The sequence below is a fragment of the Limulus polyphemus genome, unplaced genomic scaffold (assembly GCF_000517525.1).
Source record: "Limulus polyphemus unplaced genomic scaffold, Limulus_polyphemus-2.1.2 Scaffold3954, whole genome shotgun sequence".
NCBI lineage: Eukaryota > Metazoa > Arthropoda > Merostomata > Xiphosura > Limulidae > Limulus > Limulus polyphemus.
The window spans coordinates 27,885-41,654 of NW_013669564.1; the positions used below are offsets into that span (position 1 = coordinate 27,885).

The window sequence follows — 13,770 nt, forward strand, 5'->3', positions numbered from 1 at the left end:
TAAAAAAAACAATTGTGATACAGTTTTTATACTTTCACACTTTATGAGAACATTTCTTCCTAGATTTAAATAGCATTGAAACCATAAATTAGAAGTAACATAGCAAGTTCAAGAGGAAGGTTTGCAGTAGACAATTAACTGTGGAACTATGATGGTCTAGTCTTACAACAACCAATGTTACTTTCACCAAGTAAGTTACTGAATTAATGTTGACCCTCTCAGTACAGGCCTGACTTGTTTGCACATCTCATGATGTTTCACAGTTATATTCAAAACTTAACTAGTTTTATTATCAATGTACGTCAATCAAATTAGCATTAAATGTAGTTTATTATCGAAATTGTTACATTATCTAAGTTTCAATTTATTATTTCAAAACAAAACATTTATGAAAAATTTCTATGTACATTTCCATATGTCAATTTTCCCCTTTTACTTTGTATAACTAAGATTATAGCAACTACAATGTCTATGTCATCCTAGACATAGTATACACACACACACAATTCTACAACCTAACTTAGATGTTCAACATTATGCTGTCTGACTTACCTTAGACACAATATGCATAAATTCTAAGATGAAACACACATATTAATCATTACACTGTCTGATATTCTAGACACAATACACTAGTGCTTCAATTATCCATGCCTCCTTTAATCCTTGATCTTTTCTTACCTCCAAATTTTCTCAAAATAATTGTGCCATTACAATTCTAGATAATAACTAACATGCTTTGGAAAAAAGTTTCACTCAGAAATTAATTTTTGTTGCAAAAGTTCAGGTGTTGCATGATATCCGGGGTTTTTGTGTGCAGGATCTGGCATGAGTTCAAATTGTAAGTCGGCTTGGTCAAGCCTAGCCTTGTCTGTTTTATTTTTAGCTGTTAATACAAGAATAAAAATATTTGTAGCTTGGTTAACTTTATTTAATTAGTGATTAAAAACAAAGTATATAAAAACACACAAAATATACAATATGATTTCTTAAACATTTCAAACAACTTCAGTTGTCATCCGCTGTTCTGTGCTACACAACGGGCATCCTTTAACCACAGATGCATATTCAGGTTATGTTGGGGTGTCGCCCAGTTACGCATGGTTCTCTTCCCTAAAGATAATTGGTATCTTCAGTCTGTTTTAACAAATGCTTTTTTGTAATAATTCTCACACATAGATTTGTGCTAATTTTTGACTTATTTTTCACAGGCATTGATAGTGTGCAAATGCACTTCCATGTTTATAGCAGAAAAAGTGCCAAAATTTAGGAGCTATTTATGCAATTTTTAGTGATTAGCTTTTACTAAAAGAGGAAAAGAGGAAGTATTTTAGGAGAAAAAGTGGAATTGGACTCTCGTAACTCATAAAATTTGGAGAAATTGAGTGTGACAGACTGACACTTGGCTTTTATGATTATAACTATGATGACTTTTATAATTTTTCATGATAATGTGATCAAACGACAGTAAAGAGATTATAAATTAAAACAAGGAACTTAAATATGTTGAAAAATTTTAATTAGATTAAAGAATGGGCCAACTAGTGAGATACATTAGTGCCTCGCTTATCAGCTGTTTTTTTATATCTGTGATATCTTGATTTCCCTGGACCAGTGTGGTTAATCGAGGCACCAGTGTGTGTGTGTGTGTGTGTGTGTGTGTGTGTGTGTGTGTATATATATATATACAATTCCAATTCCAAACTCAAATGTACATCTTCAACATACACACTTCTTCCCGAAGTGAGAAATTAATAAAATTTCTCAACCCATGAAAGAAGACCTCCCTAATCTACATTTAATTTTCATATGTTTGTAACCAAAAGATGCTGGACCAGTAGAGAATTTTATTATGTACCTGTTGTTATTCTAGTTGATGTTCATAGCATTTAACATTTTTGTTTTTACCTTAAATAACTTACTTAACAAACTATTTAAATTAGTTATTTTTGAACATTTTTTTAGTGATTTATGTATTATTTAGTTTTTAAAATGGGTAAATGAAAGATAATTAATTTTTTGATTCACAATGACTTAGAGAAAAAAGCTTTACACTTAGGTAAGTACGAGCCAAAACCTGGATTTGAATGTATGCAACTGTATGGAAATTTTCCCACTGTGAGTTGTTGCTCTTCAGATATGAAAAAACTGAATATTTTACAATCCAGGAAATAACATTAAAATGAAATATATGAGAAAAGGTAAAAATTCAAAATTCTCCATATAATGATGTAGAAGATATGGTGTCAAATAATTCATTCAAAGAAAAAAAAGTTATTATAATTTCATAATTTTCAAAGTTTCATTTCCATTTCATTGTCCACTGATGATTCAGCCACAGTTAGTTTTAGGTAGAGAAAATAACTGGTAAAATACAAACTTCTATCATAAAATTTTTCATATTCATGTATGATGTTTTAAAAGTTATGCAAATGAAATTTTAAAACTGTTAGACAAATAAAAGTATTTTTATTCTTAACATGAAAATAACCCTCCACTTAGACTATAGTTTCAGGTAACACCCAAGCCCTACTTCCCATGGGTGTGTCCACTTGGTCTCATGCCAATGAAACTTCACTGACTCAATGAATTATTCTTCATATCAAACACTCAAGCAGCTTGGTTCTGAAAAAGCAAGGGTTTTCCCTTATTCCACAAGAAGAGAAGTGGAGGGAAAAACTTGCTTTGGTGAAAATGCTAAAGAGGTGCTCAGACTGAACAGAAAGCATCACATTTGCATATGAAAAGCCTGAATTTCCAGGTGTGAGGGCAGGCACATACCTAGTGCTGTTATTTTCTATTTATTTTGAGTTCTAAAGTATGGCCTGGAAGATAAAATATATACATGCAGTGCCAAAGTATTCTAGAATAAATACTCATCTCAACAGCAGGTATGGAGCAGACTCCGATAGGTTTAACACTTTTTGTACTCCCCCACTCAATGCATATTTTGGGAAAGAGAAGTATTTCATCAGAGGCATCACAGCCCACTTGATGAGTTTTACTGTCTCTATTATACATACATCAATACATAACATTGACAATGAGGGAGCTGTAAAAAAGAAAACCAAATAGTCAATACTCAATTCACTGGTCTCTGGAAAGACTGCAGAATGGTGACTGGAGGGAGACAAATTCACCATGTAAGCAATGAGAGATAAATGAATCATATAGTGAGTGGGGGTGGGGGAGAACTTATAGAACTAAATCATCCAAACTAAATCTAATATCTCCCAAAATGTAAGGGAGGTCATAACTGTGAATGCTTGTTTGGGCAAAGGAGTCGCTCATCCATATAGTAGTGGAAATGGAAACACAAAGAATGCCTCTTCCATGTGAAAGAACATACGACCTGGCTGAAAAGGTACAGAGCTAATGTTTCAAGTGGGATGGGGATGCAATTCCACTTCTTTTCAGGAGGGGCCTGAAACCATCCTACTACATTTGAGTATACTGTAAGCTTCTCAGAAGGGAAAGGTTCAATAGTTGATGCAATAACTATTTATGGCAGCAAGGGACTGGGAAAACAAAGTAAATGTTTTTCTTCAAATGTCACAAATGTTTCTTAAAAGAGCGAGGCAGTAATGAGACAAAATAGAACACAGGTGGAGCGAATGACCTCTCTTGTATGGCTCTGATGGTGTTACCAAATTTGTAACCACAAAGTAACTATCAGAATTTCCATACTATAACTCCTAACAGTATACACCTGTTTCTACTTACATTTTATTGTTTTACTGCCCTTTGAACCATGTCTAACTAATAATCCTACAGTACAAGTTGTAAATCTCTCACTGAATATGCAGCACACACTACTGTATTGAATTAAGTAATTCACAAACTGAGTATACCTTGTTATAAAGTTATGATTATTATTTTTTTTTTTATCTCACCTAATAAGTTTCTAATTTTTACATTTTAGTTACTTTAATAATCTAATATATAAAGAAGAAAATCCATCTGGCTTGTCAAAACCATCAGAAAATTGGCATATCAAAGAATGAGGGTGAGCTGCACTACACTAACATAAACCCCCATGTCTTACTTCCAACAGCATTGTGCTGTCCACTTGAAATCTCTCCAGAAGGATCCCACAAATGATGAGGAACTCTCCAAGTCAACCACTCCAATGGCTAGAAACTAGGAATAGGAAATGTCTCCCATGCTCCACTCAAATACCACGGAGGAATTTGCATTGAGGAAACAATGGAGGTGCTTGTACCCCATTGGACCTAACCACCACACAGGTATTTTACAGGAGAAAGTGCAACACATTTCCATGAAACCTAATTTGTAAAGCCAGCATGTATAAAGCCAAGGAAGTTGGCAGGCATTTCCCTGGTGGTGGCTTTTGCCATGAAAGTCTATGGAACTTATAGTTTTTAATGAATCTAGAAAGACATAAACCACTATAGTGGCCTTGTGGATAATCTCATCTTAACAGGGGTACTTTTGGAGACAGGGTGGATAGGTATAATGCTTGCTATTAACCCTGATGCATATAAAAGGAATTAACTACATCCTGTAAGGCAACATTGGCCACTAAGTGGGTTCCAAGAAGCAAATGAGATTGATAGCATAAATGGATAAGGAAATAGAAGTGGCACATATCCATCAAAGATGATGAATAAATTGGCATATGGCAATTGGAGCAAAAGTGAAATCATGATGAAGACAAAACCACCAGATGATGAAGATAAAGAGAAGAAAATGTTAGGCACAGTCAACATTCCAGCCTGGAGGATCTCACCAAAGAGTCATTCAAAGTGCGAGGCCAGAGAGTGAGTCAGGTGGCAAATTTGATGAGACATAATACAGCCTGCAAGGATCTCCATCCAGAGAGGAAAAGATGATCTGGATAAGCTGACGAATCCATTGAGGAGAGAGGACAAGGAAGCCCTGGAACAAGAGAGGTCTCACAGCAACAATAAATTATTATGGGAATCATGAAAAGAAGCTGAATGTGCCTTGTGACATCTGATTGCCCAAACTGAACACAAATGAAAATCAGAGTTGATATGATCATAGAGGGATGAGATCAAAAGAAGAGATATGAGAGAAAAGGTATGATCTCCCTCCAAAGCTGTCCATGTCTAGGGAAGGAACAAGTAGTCAGGGAATAAAATCAAGGAAGATCTGTGAACAAAGAACACAAAGCAGCTAATGCATAAAGATCAGATCTGCTATGATCACAAGCAAGAAGTTGAAGAAAATAGGCCTTAAGAGAAAGAGAGAGAGAGACGGTATAAGGAGCAAGTGGACAAGGGTTCAAAAGAAGCCTGGGTAAGAGCATGTAAAAACCACATTAATGTCCCTGTTGGACAAAGGAACTGAACAAGGGAGATATGAATTTGGAAGGGCCAGAAAAGGTGGAGAGAACAGGGGAAGAAAAGTCAGAACCATAATGAAAAAGGTGACAGGTAGCCAACAAAGCTGCCCAATAACCTGTAATGGTAGAAACTGACAATCTATGGTCAAGCAACCAGGTTAAGAAGGCTAATAGATGGGCAACAGTAGGACAGCCTGGTGGCAAACTGCAACAGGTGGACCAATGGTGAAAAACACGCCATTGTAGAAGGGCAACACCAACATGGTAAAAGAAGAGCCACACAGTCAGAGGAACCTGATTGTCAAGCACAGGACCAAAAAAATCCCACATGTGAAGATGAAGGGATGACACTCTCCTGGATGAGAGAGATATGTAAGCAGTTGAAGCAATAGTGATTGAGATGATGTTAAAGGAAAAGATGCCCTGGATGCCAGATAGTGGAGAAGAAGAAACCAAGATTGAGTTGGCCAAAAAGGTGCTACCAACAGGACCCAACAAGGAGTGTTGCACATCAATGCCAAGAGAAGGTGAAGAGGATGATAAACGTACAGAAATAGATTAGAATAGTCCTGACTGAGATCATTCACAGCAAGAGCAGCTGTATGATGTTTTGGGGATCAGGAGAGGGAAAGTTTGCTAATTGAGAGGAGTGGCAAAGGCATTCATCATTGGCAATGCCTAACTGGGAACAAAACCAACAAAAGAACTGAGTATGGAATGACCACTTCTTAAGAAGAATCCTATCCAGTTAAGACAGTTGATTCACCAATAAGTGCAAGATGTGGGAATCTGGATAAGGGGTGGCAACAGAATGTCACTGAAGAAGCCTAATGTGATTCTTGCCTAAAGGGAAAAGATGTTTTACTGAAGTAAGAGTTTCCAAATGAGAGAGAACATCTCATGCAGGAAGTACAGAAGTGATAAGAATTGAGGTGACTAGATGCTTCTTGTCTTGCACACAAATTGAAAAAAACTGAGCCCGACTGAATCAAGAACTGAAAATGACTCCAAGGCAGACCAAGTACTGAGTTAAAATCAGGAAAGACTTAGAAAACTTGACCAGCCGACCCAAACTAGCTAGCTCTTAGAGAAGTGATGTGGCTGAGAAGATAGCCTCTTGAGAAGAGGTAAGTTAGAATTAATTGTCCACACAACAATGGAATCAACGTCAAAGACTGCAGACATGCCTAACAAATGCTGAAGGGAAAAGCTTGAGACTGGGACACCTGATTCCAGTGAATGAAATGAAGGAAATATTAGGAAGGCAGGAAACTTTAAATATGCAAAAAAAGGAGTATGAGATGCCAAACCTTGGTGGTCCTCTATAGTCCAGATATTGAAGGGAAGAAGAAAGATCAATGATGGGACACCAGTTTGGCGTTTTTTTGGGACTACAAATAAAATAAGAATAAAACACTGGATAGGAACAAATGCAAGATTTGATACTGTGACCATCAGATGCAGAAAACTCTAAGGATTGAGATGAGAAGGAAATGGAACAGAAAAGAGAAGGAAAAAATGAGAAGTGATGAAAAAGCCATGTATAAGAAAATGAATGACCCATTAGTTAACAAAATAAGGAGACCTGTTCCCACAGAACCTGAGCTGACTGGGTACAAAGAGAGGGAATCATCAATGGGGTGTGCAATGGCCAATGGCAAAAAGTAGTAGAGGCACAAGAGATGGGAAAAGAGAGAGAAATGGAAGGTTCACAGAGTTGATGAACAGGACTGGACTTATGATACTGTGAGAGACAAGAAACCAAAGGGAAAAGGAAGGACTGGTGTCGAGCAGCCTTGGCCCAAGTCTTCAAGGTATGAGCAATAACATTTAAGACTTCAGGGTAAAGAGAAGGCACAAGATGGAGATCATGGAGCTACAAGTAGAGAACACGATTGGTAGAGAGAGAAGATCATTATGCTTCAAAATGTCCTCAACAAAAGAGGAACCAAGTAAGCAGAAATAAGTCATAAGACAAAACCCTGGCCAAGGTACTGAAAAGGACAGAACACAGATCTCTAGAAGAAAGACGAAGAGATTGAAGGAGATTGATAAGAAAAAGGTGATGATGGGAAAATTGAATACCACACAGTGCTAACAGAGACAGGGAGTCAGCCCCAAGTGGGTACATTGGATTCCAAAGATTGTGTATCCAGAATGGAGAAGAGGAATGGCCATAAGCCATGGCAAAGGAATCAAGAAGAATGAGGCATATGAGAGAGGGAAGAAAGAAACTGATCCAAGAAGGTTTCAACATGGATACTTATGTCTGGAGTAAAGGACACGAAGAACCAAATAAATATGGGAGAAAGGGAAAGAACAAATTTGATTGATCAAATCTACAGAGAGATTTGGAAAAGTAACATTTTTCTCAACAGGCAAAGAGAAGCCCAATGAAATCCTGTGAGGTGGAAATAGACAATCAGTCAAAGCAGTATTAGCAACATTGCCATAACCTCTGGAGGAGGCACTAGTCACCATCACTTGAGAATTCATGATCAAATAACTTTTTTGATTTAGTGGTGATGTAGTTTTAACCCTTTAACAAAGACACACTGTTTAGACTCCTTTCATCCATGTCACTAAGTTACATTCAAAATTTAATTAAACCACTTTACTATCAATGTATTTTAATGAAATTATTATTATCAAGTATGTTATAGTTTTTATTCCTTTACTTCAAAAGAAACACTGAAAGCAATAATAAAATCTCTGAGGATTGTGCCATGTGATGCACGAGCTATAAACAATGTCAAAATTTGGAAACGTATAGCTTGAAGCATAAGGGAGTAGTCACGTACATGCAAGTCTAGACAAGAATGTTGCTTATTGCCCTTTTGATTCCTATATTTCAAAGTACTTTTGCTGAATGCAGCTAAAACAAGAAATACATTTTGTTAACTCCTGATAGGTGCCACACCCACCTTCCATAGTTAACACTGAGCTTTATAAGTTATGTGTACTTTCAACATATACGTGTTTATAATTGATAGAAGGAGCTCATTTTACACTATAATCTAGCACAGGTATTTTGAAATTGGCATCCTTGGGTAGATATAACTGGCCCCTAGCTGCACAGCAGTATGTCTGCGGAATTACAATGCTGCAAACTGGGTTTAGACACCTGTTATGGGAGAGCACAGATAGCATATTGTGGAGCTTTGTGCTTAACTGCAAACAAACCAAAACCAGATGTAACTGCTTGTACTATTATTGGCTGCTTTATTCATGACAGCACTGCAGTTGTTTCTTACCTAACTATGTTTTAGTAAGAGAAACAGTTAAATTTTATATAGGTTTTACTTTTATATTTTAGTTAATTATGCATTACTTATTATAAAATAACGAAAGCTCTCCCTCGTTCTCCAAGGCTTACATTACCAAGTGTGTATAAAAATATTTTGTTGGAGGCTAAGGCATCTCTGCCATTTATAATGTTCTATTGCCCACAGGTACCCATTGACACATGTCAACAAAATAAATCAATGGTAAAGAATGGGAAATGAAAATAAAACATAAGTGAAAAGGTAAAGACATGGAATTATGCATATGACCCCCCAAAAAAAAAAAGATATTTTAAGATTTTAAGAAAAGGCATGTACATATTTCTATTTCTTAGTTTTAAGCATTTCATTGCATTGTACATTGATAATAATAGGTAGGGTTAGTGATATGGTAGAGAAAATGGAAAATAAAATATAAACATTTACCTTAAAAACTTTTTATATTCATTTAGGAGGTTCTAGAGATTATGCAAGTGAATTGTGAAAACTGTAAGTAAAAAATGAAAGTTAAAATTTTCCAAAATTGAAAATGTATTTCCAATAATATTTATCTCCCTTTCACACATTTTTGCTATCACTGATTGGGCTGATTTCTTCTTACTTGCTACAGTCTTTTATACCCTCCTCAACTGCCCATTGCGATATTTATCAAGTGATATTCTCCACCTATGCCAATGAGCCCTCTATCCTAGTACTGTATATAAGCACCTCATGCAGAAAATAACTTTTTTCGAGACTGACTCAATCTCTAACATGGCACTTTGTTGGGAGAATGGGTGGGAGAGTGACAGAGAAGGTAAGCATTATTGGAAATGCATTTTCAATTTAGGAAAATGTTAATTTCCAAAACATACTTACCTCCACTGACACTTGTAGCTAGAATCTCACACTGAGAAGGTGGAGGAGCCGTGAAGGCATTATCCACACAGAAAGTGTCTGCATAGATCATGGCACCCTAGTGGAGGAACTGCATTAAATCCAGAACAGGTATGCTCTTCACCCTGAACTTTGTTCCTTTATCACAGGTGGGGAATGTACATGAGTGATTATCACTATATGTCAGCCCCAAACAAACAGCTGAGGTTCCACTACTCGGGGTTGAAATTAAGGAGTCTTGGTCCCTATATACTACACTGATGGTTAGAGCAATTGTACCACAATGGCCAGTATATTCAATTAGTGGTTGCTAGTGCAAAATTAGTTTGATAGAAGTACACCTGTCTGGGGTTCTGTGAAAAAAAGGTAAGGGACCCTGAAATTTAGTCTGGATAGTCTAGCAGAAATGGTAAAGATAGCTACAGGGGGGGTTGGCAAAAACCCTGAGATGAAGAGATAACCAGATCATGCAAATAAAGTGAGATAAAGGTACTAGGGGAGATTCACATACAAGTCTGCACCATGACCTTCATTGGGCAATTCGACCAGGCTGCTAAGGACACAGAAAAGTGATAAATTTCTCGCCTTCAAAGGGAGCCCAGAATAAAAATCATTGTCTAGTATCTCTAAAAGTATTAATGCAGGCCATAAAACCCGCAAGATCCTCACTGAACATGACTAAGATCAAAATCTGATTGAATATAGAAGAGAGAAATGGTGAACAGATGAATCATAAAAAAGGATTGAACCCCTTTCCTGTCTGACAGTGTGTTGGATAAGAACTGGTCTGATGATGTAGAAAGAAAAAAAAAAAGGTCCATGAACAAATAACACTAATCACTCTGACTGCTGATGTCCATAGGTCAGCAGCCATGAAAAATAAGTCTTCAGGTAAAAGGGACATATGGCACATAAGAGTTAGGTCACAAACAGGTGTGGAGACAGAACATGCAATGTAACTATTATACACCTGATAGGAAGCTGGAATGGTCATTTGGGACCAAGTACCCAAAGCAACTTGGAAAATCTGGAGGATACTGGGGACTCAAAAAATATGTAGTCGCGATAATCAAACATTTGTTGATAAGGCTGCCTTAAACAAGGTAATTGTGGAACATTCAAAAATCTCTGCCAAAGAGCCACATAAAAAAAAAAAGTTATAGTTGACACTAGTGATTGAAATGGGTTATACTTCCTCTCAATACACCATTGCTGATATGCAAGTTATTACCATTGATAAATGTGCCTTTCGGACTAAGCAAAAACTGAGGCAACTACATGGCAACCTTAGAAATTAAACCCTAATACTGTGGGAAAGGCAGCATAATGTCAATGCCAGAAGCTTGAGCTTCTGAATAGCTGGGTGTGCCATATCAGATCCTGGCTGCCTCCACACAGAGAGCCTAAAAAGATGTGGAAGAGTTAGACACACTGGAAGAGACTGCAAAAGCTGAAACCTGTGTGTAGCAGCCAATCTGGTGCTATCAAACGGACCTGACAATGGGTTGGAACTAATCATATTCAGCATTCTGGGTAACATATGAAGTAGAGAGAAGGCTTAAAATTGTAATCCTGTCCTGTCCTGATGGAATGCATCTATTGCCAAAACTCAAAGATGAGTTACTGGAAAGGACAAGCTTACTATGAATGTAATTTTGTTTTTAATGGATTTATGTATGTTTAAAGTATCAATAAATGGTTTAAGATTACACTTGTATCTATCCTGAATGCTTAGTTCATTGAATTCCTAGAGGTCTAAAATTTCAGAAAAGTCTCAACATCATCTATATTGAATTGAAGTTTGTGGAAAACACTTTAGAACAAATAGTTATTTAAAAATACATGAAACAATACACACTGGGGAGAAACCTTATAGTTGCTCATATTGTGGAAGATGCTTTGGATTGAAATCTAATCTAACAACACATGAGAGAATACACACTGGGGAGAAACCCTACAGTTGTGAAGTTTGTGAGAAATGCTTTAGATCAAGTAGTAAGTTAAAAAAACATCAAAGAACACATATGAAATTTTACAGTTGTGCAGCTTGTGGAAAGAAATTTGAAACAAATATTGAATTAAAAATACATGGAAGAATACACTCTGGAGAGAAGCCATATAGCTGTGCAGTTTGTGGAAAACAATTTGTAACAAGTATTGGATTAAAACTTCATAAAAGAATACACTCTGAGGAGAAACCTTACAGTTGTGTAGTTTGTGAAGAACAATTCACAAAAAGTTATAAGTTGAAAAATGCATCAGATAAAAATGCATGCTAGCAAGAACATGTACAGTTGTGCATTTGTGGAAAACACTTCAGAAGAAATAGTTCCTTAAAAACACATTAGTTAATACACACTGGAGAGAAATCTTATAGCTGTGTTATTTGTGGAAAATACTTTGCAAGAAAATTCACTTTAAAAAATGAGAGAATACAAATAGTGGAAATATTACTATATTATTGTATAGTGTGTGGTAGAGAATTTGTAACAAACTGCAGTGAAAAGCCATGGGAGGATACGTAGTGTTGAGAAACCAAACATTTGTAGAGTAGTAAATATATTACTTCTATGCTTGTGTCTTGATTAATTTACTACTGAGTATGGTTATTGAGAGGATATACAATAGGGAGAAACTGTACAGTTGTGTAGTGTGGGGCAAATAATTTAGAACAAATGGAGGTCTTAGAAAACATTAGAGAATACTTTTCTTGGGAGAAATAATTTTTTTTGTGTAATGTATTTGTGATAGAAATTTGTCAGTAATTGTAACTTGAAAGTACATGTGAAGGAATAGTTTAGTTCCATGTCTGAAAAATAATTCTGGTAAAATGTTGTTCTGATCTCTCTTGAAAAGAAGAGTAACATTAGCCAAACTGTAATTCTTGAACACAACTGTAAGGTCTCTCACCAGTGTGTATTCTTTCATGTGTTTGTAGATTTGATTTCAGTCCAAAGCATTTTCCACAAACTGTACAACTGTAAGGTTTCGTGTGTGTACTTTGATGTGTTTTTAACTTACTACTTGATCTAAAGCATTTTCCACAAACTGCACAACTGTAAGGTTTCTCCCCAGTGTGTATTCTCTCATGTGTTTTTAAGTTAGATTTCAATCCAAAGCATTTTCCACAATATGCACAACTATAAGGTTTCTCTCCAGTGTGTATTCTCTCATGTGTTTTTAAATAACCATTTGTTCTAAAGTATTTTCCACAAATTGCACAACTGTAAGGTTTCTCCCCAGTATGTATTCTCTCATGTGTTTTTAATATAAATTTCAGACTACATTTTTTTCCACAAACTGCACAACTGTAGGGTTCTTCCCTAGTGTGTCTTCTTTGATGTTTTTTTAAGTAAGAATTTCTTCCAAATTGTTTTCCACAAACTGTACAACTGTACGGCTTCTCTCCAGTATGCATTCTTTGATGGATTCTTAAATTACTACTTGTTACAAATAGAGTTCCACAAATTGCACAACTGTAAGGTTTCTCCCCAATATGTATTTTCTCATGTGTTTTTAATATAGATTTCAGACTACATTTTTTCCCACAAACCGCACAACTGTAAGGTTCATCCGCATTGTGTCTTTTCTGATGTTTTTTTAAGTAAGAGTTTCTTCCAAATAGTTTTCCACAAACTGCACAACTGTAAGGTTTCTCTCTAGTATGCATTCTTTGATGCATTTTTAAATTACTACTTGTTCCAAATTGTTTTCCACAAACTGAACACCTGTAAGGTTTGTCTCCAGTATGTGTTCTCCGATGTGTTTTTAACTCACTATTTGTTACACATTGTTTTCCACAAATTGCACAACTGTAAGGTTTCTCCCCAGTATGTGCTATTTGATGTCTTTTTAAATTACTATTTGTTACAAATTGTTTTCCACAAATTACACAACTGTATGGTTTATCACCACCCTGAGGTATATTAGACTGTTTTAGATTCTTTCCTTTCAAATTTGTATTTTCACAAACATCATTGTTTGGTTTGGGGGATTTCATGGCTTCTGTAAATGAGGCTCCTTGTCTTAAAACATAACCAGGAAACTGACTTCCATAACAGATGTTCACACTAGTCTTTATATCTAAAATCAAAATATATGATAAAAAACATAGTTAATACTGACATCATATGTTAGTTTATTTGATGAACTTTAAATACATTTCATTGGCATACAATCAACACAAATATCAAAATCCTAAAAATCAAATAAAAAAAAAACAATTGTGATACAGTTTTTATACTTTCACACTTTATGAGAACATTTCTTCCTAGATTTAAA

General features: G+C 35.8%; 1 pseudogene; it reads right to left on the bottom strand.

The window, feature by feature from the left end:
- LOC106470341 overlaps positions 1–13,770 on the bottom strand; it is an 80,440-nt pseudogene that overhangs the window by 25,076 nt on the left and 41,594 nt on the right.